Raw genomic sequence first — 19,270 nt, 5'->3', positions numbered from 1 at the left:
CCTGGGGGCGAATATTGACCAAAACATCAATTTTGAGGGCAACCTTTCAAGAAGACAATTTCAGGACGTTAATTGTATTCTCCATTTTTTTCATTTTTTCTTTAACAGAAATTTTAAAAGGTGTGGGAAAATGAACCTTAGAAAGAATTAAAGACATGCAAATCCAAATTACAAAAGTCCTATCAGCTCACACCAGTCAGAATGGCCATCAGCAAAAATTCTGCAAACAATAAATGCTGAAGGGGTTGTGGAGAAATGCCTAGCCTTGGTTCAATGTGGGACATGGTAAGAGCCAGTAAGGAAAACACAAAGGAGGTGCCTTGAAAAGGTAAATACTGAGCTACCATTCAATCAAGCATGCCCACTGCTGGGCCTATCGACTGAGAGGATGAGAATCAAAAAGACACAGGCTGGACTTCACTAGTGGCACAGTGGTTGACGGTCTTCCACCGAAGAAGGGGACACGGGTTCATGCCCTGGTTCGGGAAAATCACACACGCCGCGGAGCGGCTGGTCCCGTGAGCTATGGCTGCTGGGCCTGTGCGTCCACAGCCTGTGCTCTGCAATGGGAGTAGCCATGGCAGTGAGTGGCCCACGTACCGCAAAAAATAAAAAAAAAAACACAGACTGGCAATCCTACACTCCAGCAATATTTATCATAGCCAACACTTGGAAGCTGTGAAAATGTCCATCAACAGAGGAATGCACAAAGAAAAAGTGGTCCATGTACACAATGGAATATGACTCCAATAAAAAAAATATAAATTCAATGTAGAAAACAAACATAAGTAAAGAAACATCAGCTTTTCGGGGTTTATCCAGGCACATTCCACTCTAATTTATAACCGAGGAATACCACTGCAAGGTAGTCTGTTTCCCTAGTTAAAAGTTTGGGAAAAGCAGAAATGCTGCCACCCTCTGTCCGTGACCTGCAACAGCAGCTTTAAAAACTGTGCTAAGGGTCACTTCATATGCACCAGTACTGGAGGGCTGTAAATGAAACCTGCCCTCAAAACGTCTTGAGGGGCGTAATGGCCAAAATCTTTCTAAATGTCACACATACTTCAAGAAAACAGTTTGAAGAGGTAAGCTGTACGCACAGCTTGAAGACAAAAAGGACATGCCAGAAAGCTCAATTTCAATGGATTATGAGACGCAGGCAAATCCAACCACAAATATGGACCAGCTCACACTAGTCAGAATAAACCTCAGCAAAAAAACTACAAACAATAAATGCTGAAGGTGTTGTGCAGAAGTGCATACCCTCAACGTTAAGTGGGACATGACCTGGTAAGAGCCACTAATGAGAACAGAATGGAGGTGCCTTTACAAGGTAAACATTTTGCTACCATATGATCCAGCAGGCCCACTCCTGGGCCTATAACCTAAGAAGACAGAATTGGAAAGACACAGGCAGGCAAATGTGCATTGCCGCAGCATTACAATAGCCAAGTCATGGAAGCAACCAAAAAGTCCATCAACAGATGAGTGGACAAAGAAGAACTGGTACATGTACAGACAGAGTATTAGCCAAGGAAATAAAGGACATGATGCCATTTGCAGCACCGTAGATGAGTCTAGAGGTAATCACACAACTTGTAGTATGTCAGAAAGAGAAAGACACATATCCTATGATATCACTTATAGGTATTACCTATAAATTCATACCAGTGAAGATATTTCCACAGAGAAGGCCAACCACAGATTCATTAAAGAAACTTATTATGGTTCCCCAATGGAAATTTGTGAGGATTGGATACATTAGCATATCAGGGTTAACAGACGTATACAAACACAGGGGAAATATATAATCACCAAAGACCTACGGAATACCAAGAGAAGACTACTCAACGTTCTGTCATAACGTACATGGGAAAAGGATTCCAGGAAGAAAAGACATATGTGTATGTGTCAAAGAACCACATCTTGTACACCTAGAACAAGCCAAACTTTGTAATCAAACTTGCTGTGGTAAACATAAAAATTAAATTTAAAAAAATGAACAAGAAGTAGGGAGACATCTACTTAAGGGGCTTTTTCCTGGCACATTCCATTCTAAATTACAACCTAGAACACGACTTCCATTGAGGCTCTGTTGCCCTAGTCACCAGATTTGGTAAAGTAGAACTGCTGCCACCTTGTGGGCGTTTCACACAACAGCAGCTTTCATCCCAGCATCAATGGTCAGTTGATATTCAAAATACTTGCAGGCCTGTAAATCACACCTGCCCGGAAAACCAATCCTGGGGTCGTATGTCGACCAAAAAATTCAAAAGGCGTCCATATTTCAAACCGACAGTTTCAAGAGGCATAATTTATGCACATTTGTCTTCTGTTTCTTTTTCTTTATTTCTTTTTTCTTAAAAAAACGGGAATGGAAAAAGGCTGAACAGCAGGAATTAATAAAGCCATGCAAATCCAGTGTACACAAACGTTCACCTCACAGCCGTCAGAATGATCATCAGTAAAAAATGTCTACAAACAATAAAGGCTGAAGGGGTTTTAGAGAACTGCGTACCCTTTAGCTGCCGGTGGGATGTAACCTGGTAAGAGCCAGTAGTGAGAGCAGAATGGAGGTGCGTTTAAGGGTAATAATGGAGCTACCATGTGATGTGGTAGGCCCACTCATGGGACTATCACTGGAGTAGACCAGAATCAAAAAGACACAGGTGGGCAATCCCGCACTGCAGCAAAATGTACCATAGCCAGGACCTGGAAGAAACCAAAATGTCCATCAACAGAAAAATGCACCAAGAAGAAGTCGCCCATGTACACAATGGAATATTAGCCATGAAAAAGCACAGAACTGTGCCGTTGGCACCACCATAGAAGGACCAAGAGATAATCACCCAACTTGAAGTAAGAAAGCAACCGAAAGGCCGACATCCTATGACGTCACTTATAGGTGTTACCTAAAAATTGATACTCATGAAATAATCCCCAAGAGAAGGACACACATAAATTCAGAACACCAAATTATGTTTAACCAAATGGAAAGGTGTAAGGATTGTATGAATTAGGATATGGGGGTTAACAGACATATACTAATACATAGGAAATATATAATCACAAAATACCTAGGGAATACGAAGAGCGGTCTACTCAACACTCTATAATAACATACACGGGAAAGGATCCAAAGAGGAATAGACAGATACACTGATAGGATGAACCAGAAACTGTACACCTAGGAGAATCTACATTTTGATCAAATTTGCTCTGATAATTTAAAAAATTAAATTTAAATAACAAACAACAATTTAGGAGATATAAGCCCTTGGGTGTTTGCGCTGGCACATTCCACTCTAATTCGCAGCTTACTAACACGATTGCCAGGAAAGCTCTGTGGCCCAAAAACCCAGAGTTGGAAATGAAGAAAGGCTGCCGCCTCGTGGCCGTTTCCCACAAGAGCGGCTTTAAACCCACAGCTAATGGTCACTTAACATTCACAAGGATTCAGGGCTGTAAAGGACACCTGCCCTAAAAAATTGTGCGGAGGTAGGGAATGGCCAAAAAGTTTCAAAACTCTCAAATTTTTCAAGGAGATTGTATGGAGGGCTAAGTTTTACTCACTCACTTTCAAAAAAGAGGAAAATGGATAAAAGCTCCACATCAGTAATTATTAGACTCATGCAGATCTAACCTCCAAAAAGGTTTCAACTCACACATGTCAACTACCATCAACTAAAAGTCTACAAACATTACATGCTGAAGGGGTTTTAGAGAACTGTGTACCCTCTAGCTGCTGGTGAGATGTAAAGTGGTGACAGCCAATAATGAGAATAGAAAGGAGCTGCGTTTAAAAGTAAAAATTGAGCCACCATTCCGTTCAGCAGGCCCACCGCTGAGACTCTCACCTGACAAGTCCAGAGTCGAGAAGGCACAGGCTTCAACAGCTGCACTGCAGGAATTTTCACAATAGCCAAGACACGGAAGCAACCAAAATGTCCATCACCATATCAGTTGAAAAAGAAGAAGTGGTTCATGTACACAATAGAATATTAGCCATGAAAAACAATGAAACACTGCTCTTTGAGGCACCATAGTTGAGCCTAGAGATAATCACAGAACATGAGGTAAGTCGGAAAGCAAAAGACATATCCTATGATATCACTTATAGGCGTTATCGAACAACTGACACAAATGAACTTATTTGCACAGAGAAAGACACTCACACACTTAGAAAACAAACTATGCTTGTCTAAAAGGAAAGGTGGGGGGAATGGAAAAATTAGAGATTAGGGTTACCATACGTGTACAAATACCTAATAAATACATATATCAAAAGACCGACCGTATAGTAAGGGAGGTCTATGGAACACTCTGCCATAATTTACATGGGAAGTGGATCTGTACATGAATATATATAGATATAGATATAGATATAGATATAGATAGATATATATATGTTATGCACAAATGAACCAGATTGTCTACACCTAGCACAAACAATATTCTAATCATTACCCCAATTAAAAAAAACTAAAACAACAAACAGGAAATAATGTAACATAAACTTATGGGGGTTTCTCCTGGCACATTCCATTTCAATTTACAACTTAGGAACAGGGATTCCAGAAGGGCTCTGCTGCCCTAGTAACCAGATTTGGGAATGGAGAAATGCTGCCGCCTAGTGGCCGTTTACCACAACAGCAGCTTTAAACGCAGTGCTAATGGTCACTAAATATTCACACTCATTACAGGCCTGTGAATGACACCTGCCCTCAAAAACAGTCCTGGGGGCGAATATTGACCAAAACATCAATTTTGAGGGCAACCTTTCAAGAAGACAATTTCAGGACGTTAATTGTATTCTCCATTTTTTTCATTTTTTCTTTAACAGAAATTTTAAAAGGTGTGGGAAAATGAACCTTAGAAAGAATTAAAGACATGCAAATCCAAATTACAAAAGTCCTATCAGCTCACACCAGTCAGAATGGCCATCAGCAAAAATTCTGCAAACAATAAATGCTGAAGGGGTTGTGGAGAAATGCCTAGCCTTGGTTCAATGTGGGACATGGTAAGAGCCAGTAAGGAAAACACAAAGGAGGTGCCTTGAAAAGGTAAATACTGAGCTACCATTCAATCAAGCATGCCCACTGCTGGGCCTATCGACTGAGAGGATGAGAATCAAAAAGACACAGGCTGGACTTCACGAGTGGCACAGTGGTTGACGGTCTTCCACCGAAGAAGGGGACACGGGTTCATGCCCTGGTTCGGGAAAATCACACACGCCGCGGAGCGGCTGGTCCCGTGAGCTATGGCTGCTGGGCCTGTGCGTCCAGAGCCTGTGCTCTGCAATGGGAGTAGCCATGGCAGTGAGTGGCCCACGTACCGCAAAAAATAAAAAAAAAACACAGACTGGCAATCCTACACTCCAGCAATATTTATCATAGCCAACACTTGGAAGCTATGAAAATGTCCATCAACAGAGGAATGCACAAAGAAAAAGTGGTCCATGTACACAATGGAATATGACTCCAATAAAAAAATATAAACTCAATGTAGAAAACAAACATAAGTAAAGAAACATCAGCTTTTCGGGGTTTATCCAGGCACATTCCACTCTAATTTATAACCGAGGAATACCACTGCAAGGTAGTCTGTTTCCCTAGTTAAAAGTTTGGGAAAAGCAGAAATGCTGCCACCCTCTGTCCGTGACCTGCAACAGCAGCTTTAAAAACTGTGCTAAGGGTCACTTCATATGCACCAGTACTGGAGGGCTGTAAATGAAACCTGCCCTCAAAACGTCTTGAGGGGCGTAATGGCCAAAATCTTTCTAAATGTCACACATACTTCAAGAAAACTGTTTGAAGAGGTAAGCTGTACGCACAGCTTGAAGACAAAAAGGACATGCCAGAAAGCTCAATTTCAATGGATTATGAGACGCAGGCAAATCCAACCACAAACATGGACCAGCTCACACTAGTCAGAATAAACCTCAGCAAAAAAACTACAAACAATAAATGCTGAAGGTGTTGTGCAGAAGTGCATACCCTCAACGTTAAGTGGGACGTGACCTGGTAAGAGCCACTAATGAGAACAGAATGGAGGTGCCTTTACAAGGTAAACATTTTGCTACCATATGATCCAGCAGGCCCACTCCTGGGCCTATAACCTAAGAAGACAGAATTGGAAAGACACAGGCAGGCAAATGTGCATTGCCGCAGCATTACAATAGCCAAGTCATGGAAGCAACCAAAAAGTCCATCAACAGATGAGTGGACAAAGAAGAACTGGTACATGTACAGACAGAGTATTAGCCAAGGAAATAAAGGACATGATGCCATTTGCAGCACCGTAGATGAGTCTAGAGGTAATCACACAACTTGTAGTATGTCAGAAAGAGAAAAGACACATATCCTATGATATCACTTATAGGTATTACCTATAAATTCATACCAGTGAAGATATTTCCACAGAGAAGGCCAACCACAGATTCATTAAACAAACTTATGGTTCCCCAATGGAAATTTGTGAGGATTGGATACATTAGCATATCAGGGTTAACAGACGTATACAAACACAGGGGAAATATATAATCACCAAAGACCTACGGAATACCAAGAGAAGACTACTCAACGTTCTGTCATAACGTACATGGGAAAAGGATTCCAGGAAGAAAAGACATATGTGTATGTGTCAAAGAACCACATCTTGCACACCTAGAACAAGCCAAACTTTGTAATCAAACTTGCTGTGGTAAACATAAAAATTAAATTTAAAAAAATGAACAAGAAGTAGGGAGACATCTACTTAAGGGGCTTTTTCCTGGCACATTCCATTCTAAATTACAACCTAGAACACGACTTCCATTGAGGCTCTGTTGCCCTAGTCACCAGATTTGGTAAAGTAGAACTGCTGCCACCTTGTGGGCGTTTCACACAACAGCAGCTTTCATCCCAGCATCAATGGTCAGTTGATATTCAAAATACTTGCAGGCCTGTAAATCACACCTGCCCGGAAAACCAATCCTGGGGTCGTATGTCGACCAAAAAATTCAAAAGGCGTCCATATTTCAAACCGACAGTTTCAAGAGGCATAATTTATGCACATTTGTCTTCTGTTTCTTTTTCTTTATTTCTTTTTTCTTAAAAAAACGGGAATGGAAAAAGGCTGAACAGCAGGAATTAATAAAGCCATGCAAATCCAGTGTACACAAATGTTCACCTCACAGCCGTCAGAATGATCATCAGTAAAAAATGTCTACAAACAATAAAGGCTGAAGGGGTTTTAGAGAACTGCGTACCCTTTAGCTGCCGGTGGGATGTAACCTGGTAAGAGCCAGTAGTGAGAGCAGAATGGAGGTGCGTTTAAGGGTAATAATGGAGCTACCATGTGATGTGGTAGGCCCACTCATGGGACTATCACTGGAGTAGACCAGAATCAAAAAGACACAGGTGGGCAATCCCGCACTGCAGCAAAATGTACCATAGCCAGGACCTGGAAGAAACCAAAATGTCCATCAACAGAAAAATGCACCAAGAAGAAGTCGCCCATGTACACAATGGAATATTAGCCATGAAAAAGCACAGAACTGTGCCGTTGGCACCACCATAGAAGGACCAAGAGATAATCACCCAACTTGAAGTAAGAAAGCAACCGAAAGGCCGACATCCTATGACGTCACTTATAGGTGTTACCTAAAAATTGATACTCATGAAATAATCCCCAAGAGAAGGACACACATAAATTCAGAACACCAAATTATGTTTAACCAAATGGAAAGGTGTAAGGATTGTATGAATTAGGATATGGGGGTTAACAGACATATACTAATACATAGGAAATATATAATCACAAAATACCTAGGGAATACGAAGAGCGGTCTACTCAACACTCTATAATAACATACACGGGAAAGGATCCAAACAGGAATAGACAGATACACTGATAGGATGAACCAGAAACTGTACACCTAGGAGAATCTACATTTTGATCAAATTTGCTCTGATAATTTAAAAAATTAAATTTAAATAACAAACAACAATTTAGGAGATATAAGCCCTTGGGTGTTTGCGCTGGCACATTCCACTCTAATTCGCAGCTTACTAACACGATTGCCAGGAAAGCTCTGTGGCCCAAAAACCCAGAGTTGGAAATGAAGAAAGGCTGCCGCCTCGTGGCCGTTTCCCACAAGAGCGGCTTTAAACCCACAGCTAATGGTCACTTAACATTCACAAGGATTCAGGGCTGTAAAGGACACCTGCCCTAAAAAATTGTGCGGAGGTAGGGAATGGCCAAAAAGTTTCAAAACTCTCAAATTTTTCAAGGAGATTGTATGGAGGGCTAAGTTTTACTCACTCACTTTCAAAAAAGAGGAAAATGGATAAAAGCTCCACATCAGTAATTATTACACTCATGCAGATCTAACCTCCAAAAAGGTTTCAACTCACACATGTCAACTACCATCAACTAAAAGTCTACAAACATTACATGCTGAAGGGGTTTTAGAGAACTGTGTACCCTCTAGCTGCTGGTGAGATGTAAAGTGGTGACAGCCAATAATGAGAATAGAAAGGAGCTGCGTTTAAAAGTAAAAATTGAGCCACCATTCCGTTCAGCAGGCCCACCGCTGAGACTCTCACCTGACAAGTCCAGAGTCGAGAAGGCACAGGCTTCAACAGCTGCACTGCAGGAATTTTCACAATAGCCAAGACACGGAAGCAACCAAAATGTCCATCACCATATCAGTTGAAAAAGAAGAAGTGGTTCATGTACACAATAGAATATTAGCCATGAAAAACAATGAAACACTGCTCTTTGAGGCACCATAGTTGAGCCTAGAGATAATCACAGAACATGAGGTAAGTCGGAAAGCAAAAGACATATCCTATGATATCACTTATAGGCGTTATCGAACAACTGACACAAATGAACTTATTTGCACAGAGAAAGACACTCACACACTTAGAAAACAAACTATGCTTGTCTAAAAGGAAAGGTGGGGGGAATGGAAAAATTAGAGATTAGGGTTACCATACGTGTACAAATACCTAATAAATACATATATCAAAAGACCGACCGTATAGTAAGGGAGGTCTATGGAACACTCTGCCATAATTTACATGGGAAGTGGATCTGTACATGAATATATATAGATATAGATATAGATATAGATATAGATAGATATATATATGTTATGCACAAATGAACCAGATTGTCTACACCTAGCACAAACAATATTCTAATCATTACCCCAATTAAAAAAAACTAAAACAACAAACAGGAAATAATGTAACATAAACTTATGGGGGTTTCTCCTGGCACATTCCATTTCAATTTACAACTTAGGAACAGGGATTCCAGAAGGGCTCTGCTGCCCTAGTAACCAGATTTGGGAATGGAGAAATGCTGCCGCCTAGTGGCCGTTTACCACAACAGCAGCTTTAAACGCAGTGCTAATGGTCACTAAATATTCACACTCATTACAGGCCTGTGAATGACACCTGCCCTCAAAAACAGTCCTGGGGGCGAATATTGACCAAAACATCAATTTTGAGGGCAACCTTTCAAGAAGACAATTTCAGGACGTTAATTGTATTCTCCATTTTTTTCATTTTTTCTTTAACAGAAATTTTAAAAGGTGTGGGAAAATGAACCTTAGAAAGAATTAAAGACATGCAAATCCAAATTACAAAAGTCCTATCAGCTCACACCAGTCAGAATGGCCATCAGCAAAAATTCTGCAAACAATAAATGCTGAAGGGGTTGTGGAGAAATGCCTAGCCTTGGTTCAATGTGGGACATGGTAAGAGCCAGTAAGGAAAACACAAAGGAGGTGCCTTGAAAAGGTAAATACTGAGCTACCATTCAATCAAGCATGCCCACTGCTGGGCCTATCGACTGAGAGGATGAGAATCAAAAAGACACAGGCTGGACTTCACGAGTGGCACAGTGGTTGACGGTCTTCCACCGAAGAAGGGGACACGGGTTCATGCCCTGGTTCGGGAAAATCACACACGCCGTGGAGCGGCTGGTCCCGTGAGCTATGGCTGCTGGGCCTGTGCGTCCAGAGCCTGTGCTCTGCAATGGGAGTAGCCATGGCAGTGAGTGGCCCACGTACCGCAAAAAATAAAAAAAAAACACAGACTGGCAATCCTACACTCCAGCAATATTTATCATAGCCAACACTTGGAAGCTATGAAAATGTCCATCAACAGAGGAATGCACAAAGAAAAAGTGGTCCATGTACACAATGGAATATGACTCCAATAAAAAAATATAAACTCAATGTAGAAAACAAACATAAGTAAAGAAACATCAGCTTTTCGGGGTTTATCCAGGCACATTCCACTCTAATTTATAACCGAGGAATACCACTGCAAGGTAGTCTGTTTCCCTAGTTAAAAGTTTGGGAAAAGCAGAAATGCTGCCACCCTCTGTCCGTGACCTGCAACAGCAGCTTTAAAAACTGTGCTAAGGGTCACTTCATATGCACCAGTACTGGAGGGCTGTAAATGAAACCTGCCCTCAAAACGTCTTGAGGGGCGTAATGGCCAAAATCTTTCTAAATGTCACACATACTTCAAGAAAACTGTTTGAAGAGGTAAGCTGTACGCACAGCTTGAAGACAAAAAGGACATGCCAGAAAGCTCAATTTCAATGGATTATGAGACGCAGGCAAATCCAACCACAAACATGGACCAGCTCACACTAGTCAGAATAAACCTCAGCAAAAAAACTACAAACAATAAATGCTGAAGGTGTTGTGCAGAAGTGCATACCCTCAACGTTAAGTGGGACGTGACCTGGTAAGAGCCACTAATGAGAACAGAATGGAGGTGCCTTTACAAGGTAAACATTTTGCTACCATATGATCCAGCAGGCCCACTCCTGGGCCTATAACCTAAGAAGACAGAATTGGAAAGACACAGGCAGGCAAATGTGCATTGCCGCAGCATTACAATAGCCAAGTCATGGAAGCAACCAAAAAGTCCATCAACAGATGAGTGGACAAAGAAGAACTGGTACATGTACAGACAGAGTATTAGCCAAGGAAATAAAGAACACGATGCCATTTGCAGCACCGTAGATGAGTCTAGAGGTAATCACACAACTTGTAGTATGTCAGAAAGAGAAAGACACATATCCTATGATATCACTTATAGGTATTACCTATAAATTCATACCAGTGAAGATATTTCCACAGAGAAGGCCAACCACAGATTCATTAAACAAACTTATGGTTCCCCAATGGAAATTTGTGAGGATTGGATACATTAGCATATCAGGGTTAACAGACGTATACAAACACAGGGGAAATATATAATCACCAAAGACCTACGGAATACCAAGAGAAGACTACTCAACGTTCTGTCATAACGTACATGGGAAAAGGATTCCAGGAAGAAAAGACATATGTGTATGTGTCAAAGAACCACATCTTGCACACCTAGAACAAGCCAAACTTTGTAATCAAACTTGCTGTGGTAAACATAAAAATTAAATTTAAAAAAATGAACAAGAAGTAGGGAGACATCTACTTAAGGGGCTTTTTCCTGGCACATTCCATTCTAAATTACAACCTAGAACACGACTTCCATTGAGGCTCTGTTGCCCTAGTCACCAGATTTGGTAAAGCAGAACTGCTGCCAACTTGTGGGCGTTTCACACAACAGCAGCTTTCATCCCAGCATCAATGGTCAGTTGATATTCAAAATAATTGCAGGCCTGTAAATCACACCTGCCCGGAAAACCAATCCTGGGGTCGTATGTCGACCAAAAAATTCAAAAGGCGTCCATATTTCAAACCGACAGTTTCAAGAGGCATAATTTATGCACATTTGTCTTCTGTTTCTTTTTCTTTATTTCTTTTTTCTTAAAAAAACGGGAATGGAAAAAGGCTGAACAGCAGGAATTAATAAAGCCATGCAAATCCAGTGTACACAAACGTTCACCTCACAGCCGTCAGAATGATCATCAGTAAAAAATGTCTACAAACAATAAAGGCTGAAGGGGTTTTAGAGAACTGCGTACCCTTTAGCTGCCGGTGGGATGTAACCTGGTAAGAGCCAGTAGTGAGAGCAGAATGGAGGTGCGTTTAAGGGTAATAATGGAGCTACCATGTGATGTGGTAGGCCCACTCATGGGACTATCACTGGTGTAGACCAGAATCAAAAAGACACAGGCGGGCAATCACGCACTGCAGCAAAATGTACCATAGCCAGGACCTGGAAGAAACCAAAATGTCCATCAACAGAAAAATGCACCAAGAAGAAGTCGCCCATGTACACAATGGAATATTAGCCATGAAAAAGCACAGAACTGTGCCGTTGGCACCACCATAGAAGGACCAAGAGATAATCACCCAACTTGAAGTAAGAAAGCAACCGAAAGGCCGACATCCTATGACGTCACTTATAGGTGTTACCTAAAAATTGATACTCATGAAATAATCTCCAAGAGAAGGACACACATAGATTCAGAAAACCAAATTATGTTTAACCAAATGGAATGGTGTAAGGATTGTATGAATTAGGATATGGGGGTTAACAGACATATACTAATACATAGGAAATATATAATCACAAAATACCTAGGGAATACGAAGAGCGGTCTACTCAACACTCTATAATAACATACACGGGAAAGGATCCAAACAGGAATAGACAGATACACTGATAGGATGAACCAGAAACTGTACACCTAGGAGAATCTACATTTTGATCAAATTTGCTCTGATAATTTAAAAAATTAAATTTAAATAACAAACAACAATTTAGGAGATATAAGCCCTTGGGTGTTTGCGCTGGCACATTCCACTCTAATTCGCAGCTTACTAACACGATTGCCAGGAAAGCTCTGTTGCCCAAAAACCCAGAGTTGGAAATGAAGAAATGCTGCCACCTCGTGGCCGTTTCCCACAAGAGCGGCTTTAAACCCACAGCTAATGGTCACTTAACATTCACAAGGATTCAGGGCTGTAAAGGACACCTGCCCTAAAAAATTGTGCGGAGGTAGGGAATGGCCAAAAAGTTTCAAAACTCTCAAATTTTTCAAGGAGATTGTATGGAGGGCTAAGTTTTACTCACTCACTTTCAAAAAAGAGGAAAATGGATAAAAGCTCCACATCAGTAATTATTACACTCATGCAGATCTAACCTCCAAAAAGGTTTCAACTCACACATGTCAACTACCATCAACTAAAAGTCTACAAACATTACATGCTGAAGGGGTTTTAGAGAACTGTGTACCCTCTAGCTGCTGGTGAGATGTAAAGTGGTGACAGCCAATAATGAGAATAGAAAGGAGCTGCGTTTAAAAGTAAAAATTGAGCCACCATTCCGTTCAGCAGGTCCACCGCTGAGACTCTCACCTGACAAGTCCAGAGTCGAGAAGGCACAGGCTTCAACAGCTGCACTGCAGGAATTTTCACAATAGCCAAGACACGGAAGCAACCAAAATGTCCATCACCATATCAGTTGAAAAAGAAGAAGTGGTTCATGTACACAATAGAATATTAGCCATGAAAAACAATGAAACACTGCTCTTTGAGGCACCATAGTTGAGCCTAGAGATAATCACAGAACATGAGGTAAGTCGGAAAGCAAAAGACATATCCTATGATATCACTTATAGGCGTTATCGAACAACTGACACAAATGAACTTATTTGCACAGAGAAAGACACTCACACACTTAGAAAACAAACTATGCTTGTCTAAAAGGAAAGGTGGGGGGAATGGAAAAATTAGAGATTAGGGTTACCATACGTGTACAAATACCTAATAAATACATATATCAAAAGACCGACCGTATAGTAAGGGAGGTCTATGGAACACTCTGCCATAATTTACATGGGAAGTGGATCTGTACATGAATATATATAGATATAGATATAGATATAGATAGATATATATATGTTATGCACAAATGAACCAGATTGTCTACACCTAGCACAAACAATATTCTAATCATTACCCCAATTAAAAAATAACTAAAACAACAAACAGGAAATAATGTAACATAAACTTATGGGGGTTTCTCCTGGCACATTCCATTTCAATTTACAACTTAGGAACAGGGATTCCAGAAGGGCTCTGCTGCCCTAGTAACCAGATTTGGGAATGGAGAAATGCTGCCGCCTAGTGGCCGTTTACCACAACAGCAGCTTTAAACGCAGTGCTAATGGTCACTAAATATTCACACTCATTACAGGCCTGTGAATGACACCTGCCCTCAAAAACAGTCCTGGGGGCGAATATTGACCAAAACATCAATTTTGAGGGCAACCTTTCAAGAAGACAATTTCAGGACGTTAATTGTATTCTCCATTTTTTTCATTTTTTCTTTAACAGAAATTTTAAAAGGTGTGGGAAAATGAACCTTAGAAAGAATTAAAGACATGCAAATCCAAATTACAAAAGTCCTATCAGCTCACACCAGTCAGAATGGCCATCAGCAAAAATTCTGCAAACAATAAATGCTGAAGGGGTTGTGGAGAAATGCCTAGCCTTGGTTCAATGTGGGACATGGTAAGAGCCAGTAAGGAAAACACAAAGGAGGTGCCTTGAAAAGGTAAATACTGAGCTACCATTCAATCAAGCATGCCCACTGCTGGGCCTATCGACTGAGAGGATGAGAATCAAAAAGACACAGGCTGGACTTCACGAGTGGCACAGTGGTTGACGGTCTTCCACCGAAGAAGGGGACACGGGTTCATGCCCTGGTTCGGGAAAATCACACACGCCGCGGAGCGGCTGGTCCCGTGAGCTATGGCTGCTGGGCCTGTGCGTCCAGAGCCTGTGCTCTGCAATGGGAGTAGCCATGGCAGTGAGTGGCCCACGTACCGCAAAAAATAAAAAAAAAAACACAGACTGGCAATCCTACACTCCAGCAATATTTATCATAGCCAACACTTGGAAGCTATGAAAATGTCCATCAACAGAGGAATGCACAAAGAAAAAGTGGTCCATGTACACAATGGAATATGACTCCAATAAAAAAATATAAATTCAATGTAGAAAACAAACATAAGTAAAGAAACATCAGCTTTTCGGGGTTTATCCAGGCACATTCCACTCTAATTTATAACCGAGGAATACCACTGCAAGGTAGTCTGTTTCCCTAGTTAAAAGTTTGGGAAAAGCAGAAATGCTGCCACCCTCTGTCCGTGACCTGCAACAGTAGCTTTAAAAACTGTGCTAAGGGTCACTTCATATGCACCAGTACTGGAGGGCTGTAAATGAAACCTGCCCTCAAAACGTCTTGAGGGGCGTAATGGCCAAAATCTTTCTAAATGTCACACATACTTCAAGAAAACAGTTTGAAGAGGTAAGCTGTACGCACAGCTTGAAGACAAAAAGGACATGCCAGAAAGCTCAATTTCAATGGATTATGAGACGCAGGCAAATCCAACCACAAACATGGACCAGCTCACACTAGTCAGAATAAACCTCAGCAAAAAAACTACAAACAATAAATGCTGAAGGTGTTGTGCAGAAGTGCATACCCTCAACGTTAAGTGGGACGTGACCTGGTAAGAGCCACTAATGAGAACAGAATGGAGGTGCCTTTACAAGGTAAACATTTTGCTACCATATGATCCAGCAGGCCCACTCCTGGGCCTATAACCTAAGAAGACAGAATTGGAAAGACACAGGCAGGCAAATGTGCATTGCCGCAGCATTACAATAGCCAAGTCATGGAAGCAACCAAAAAGTCCATCAACAGATGAGTGGACAAAGAAGAACTGGTACATGTACAGACAGAGTATTAGCCAAGGAAATAAAGGACACGATGCCATTTGCAGCACCGTAGATGAGTCTAGAGGTAATCACACAACTTGTAGTATGTCAGAAAGAGAAAAGACACATATCCTATGATATCACTTATAGGTATTACCTATAAATTCATACCAGTGAAGTTATTTCCACAGAGAAGGCCAACCACAGATTCATTAAACAAACTTATGGTTCCCCAATGGAAATTTGTGAGGATTGGATACATTAGCATATCAGGGTTAACAGACGTATACAAACACAGGGGAAATATATAATCACCAAAGACCTACGGAATACCAAGAGAAGACTACTCAACGTTCTGTCATAACGTACATGGGAAAAGGATTCCAGGAAGAAAAGACATATGTGTATGTGTCAAAGAACCACATCTTGCACACCTAGAACAAGCCAAACTTTGTAATCAAACTTGCTGTGGTAAACATAAAAATTAAATTTAAAAAAATGAACAAGAAGTAGGGAGACATCTACTTAAGGGGCTTTTTCCTGGCACATTCCATTCTAAATTACAACCTAGAACACGACTTCCATTGAGGCTCTGTTGCCCTAGTCACCAGATTTGGTAAAGTAGAACTGCTGCCACCTTGTGGGCGTTTCACACAACAGCAGCTTTCATCCCAGCATCAATGGTCAGTTGATATTCAAAATACTTGCAGGCCTGTAAATCACACCTGCCCGGAAAACCAATCCTGGGGTCGTATGTCGACCAAAAAATTCAAAAGGCGTCCATATTTCAAACCGACAGTTTCAAGAGGCATAATTTATGCACATTTGTCTTCTGTTTCTTTTTCTTTATTTCTTTTTTCTTAAAAAAACGGGAATGGAAAAAGGCTGAACAGCAGGAATTAATAAAGCCATGCAAATCCAGTGTACACAAACGTTCACCTCACAGCCGTCAGAATGATCATCAGTAAAAAATGTCTACAAACAATAAAGGCTGAAGGGGTTTTAGAGAACTGCGTACCCTTTAGCTGCCGGTGGGATGTAACCTGGTAAGAGCCAGTAGTGAGAGCAGAATGGAGGTGCGTTTAAGGGTAATAATGGAGCTACCATGTGATGTGGTAGGCCCACTCATGGGACTATCACTGGAGTAGACCAGAATCAAAAAGACACAGGTGGGCAATCCCGCACTGCAGCAAAATGTACCATAGCCAGGACCTGGAAGAAACCAAAATGTCCATCAACAGAAAAATGCACCAAGAAGAAGTCGCCCATGTACACAATGGAATATTAGCCATGAAAAAGCACAGAACTGTGCCGTTGGCACCACCATAGAAGGACCAAGAGATAATCACCCAACTTGAAGTAAGAAAGCAACCGAAAGGCCGACATCCTATGACGTCACTTATAGGTGTTACCTAAAAATTGATACTCATGAAATAATCCCCAAGAGAAGGACACACATAAATTCAGAACACCAAATTATGTTTAACCAAATGGAAAGGTGTAAGGATTGTATGAATTAGGATATGGGGGTTAACAGACATATACTAATACATAGGAAATATATAATCACAAAATACCTAGGGAATACGAAGAGCGGTCTACTCAACACTCTATAATAACATACACGGGAAAGGATCCAAACAGGAATAGACAGATACACTGATAGGATGAACCAGAAACTGTACACCTAGGAGAATCTACATTTTGATCAAATTTGCTCTGATAATTTAAAAAATTAAATTTAAATAACAAACAACAATTTAGGAGATATAAGCCCTTGGGTGTTTGCGCTGGCACATTCCACTCTAATTCGCAGCTTACTAACACGATTGCCAGGAAAGCTCTGTGGCCCAAAAACCCAGAGTTGGAAATGAAGAAAGGCTGCCGCCTCGTGGCCGTTTCCCACAAGAGCGGCTTTAAACCCACAGCTAATGGTCACTTAACATTCACAAGGATTCAGGGCTGTAAAGGACACCTGCCCTAAAAAATTGTGCGGAGGTAGGGAATGGCCAAAAAGTTTCAAAACTCTCAAATTTTTCAAGGAGATTGTATGGAGGGCTAAGTTTTACTCACTCACTTTCAAAAAAGAGAAAAATGGATAAAAGCTCCACATCAGTAATTATTAGACTCATGCAGATCTAACCTCCAAAAAGGTTTCAACTCACACATGTCAACTACCATCAACTAAAAGTCTACAAACATTACATGCTGAAGGGGTTTTAGAGAACTGTGTACCCTCTAGCTGCTGGTGAGATGTAAAGTGGTGACAGCCAATAATGAGAATAGAAAGGAGCTGCGTTTAAAAGTAAAAATTGAGCCACCATTCCGTTCAGCAGGCCCACCGCTGAGACTCTCACCTGACAAGTCCAGAGTCGAGAAGGCACAGGCTTCAACAGCTGCACTGCAGGAATTTTCACAATAGCCAAGACACGGAAGCAACCAAAATGTCCATCACCATATCAGTTGAAAAAGAAGAAGTGGTTCATGTACACAATAGAATATTAGCCATGAAAAACAATGAAACACTGCTCTTTGAGGCACCATAGTTGAGCCTAGAGATAATCACAGAACATGAGGTAAGTCGGAAAGCAAAAGACATATCCTATGATATCACTTATAGGCGTTATCGAACAACTGACACAAATGAACTTATTTGCACAGAGAAAGACACTCACACACTTAGAAAACAAACTATGCTTGTCTAAAAGGAAAGGTGGGGGGAATGGAAAAATTAGAGATTAGGGTTACCATACGTGTACAAATACCTAATAAATACATATATCAAAAGACCGACCGTATAGTAAGGGAGGTCTATGGAACACTCTGCCATAATTTACATGGGAAGTGGATCTGTACATGAATATATATAGATATAGATATAGATATAGATATAGATAGATATATATATGTTATGCACAAATGAACCAGATTGTCTACACCTAGCACAAACAATATTCTAATCATTACCCCAATTAAAAAAAACTAAAACAACAAACAGGAAATAATGTAACATAAACTTATGGGGGTTTCTCCTGGCACATTCCATTTCAATTTACAACTTAGGAACAGGGATTCCAGAAGGGCTCTGCTGCCCTAGTAACCAGATTTGGGAATGGAGAAATGCTGCCGCCTAGTGGCCGTTTACCACAACAGCAGCTTTAAACGCAGTGCTAATGGTCACTAAATATTCACACTCATTACAGGCCTGTGAATGACACCTGCCCTCAAAAACAGTCCTGGGGGCGAATATTGACCAAAACATCAATTTTGAGGGCAACCTTTCAAGAAGACAATTTCAGGACGTTAATTGTATTCTCCATTTTTTTCATTTTTTCTTTAACAGAAATTTTAAAAGGTGTGGGAAAATGAACCTTAGAAAGAATTAAAGACATGCAAATCCAAATTACAAAAGTCCTATCAGCTCACACCAGTCAGAATGGCCATCAGCAAAAATTCTGCAAACAATAAATGCTGAAGGGGTTGTGGAGAAATGCCTAGCCTTGGTTCAATGTGGGACATGGTAAGAGCCAGTAAGGAAAACACAAAGGAGGTGCCTTGAAAAGGTAAATACTGAGCTACCAT

This window comes from Mesoplodon mirus (genome assembly GCF_964341445.2).
Source record: "Mesoplodon mirus genome assembly, chromosome: X".
NCBI lineage: Eukaryota > Metazoa > Chordata > Mammalia > Artiodactyla > Ziphiidae > Mesoplodon > Mesoplodon mirus.
The sequence above is the reverse complement of the archived record's forward strand: the minus strand, read 5'-3'. Positions refer to the sequence as shown.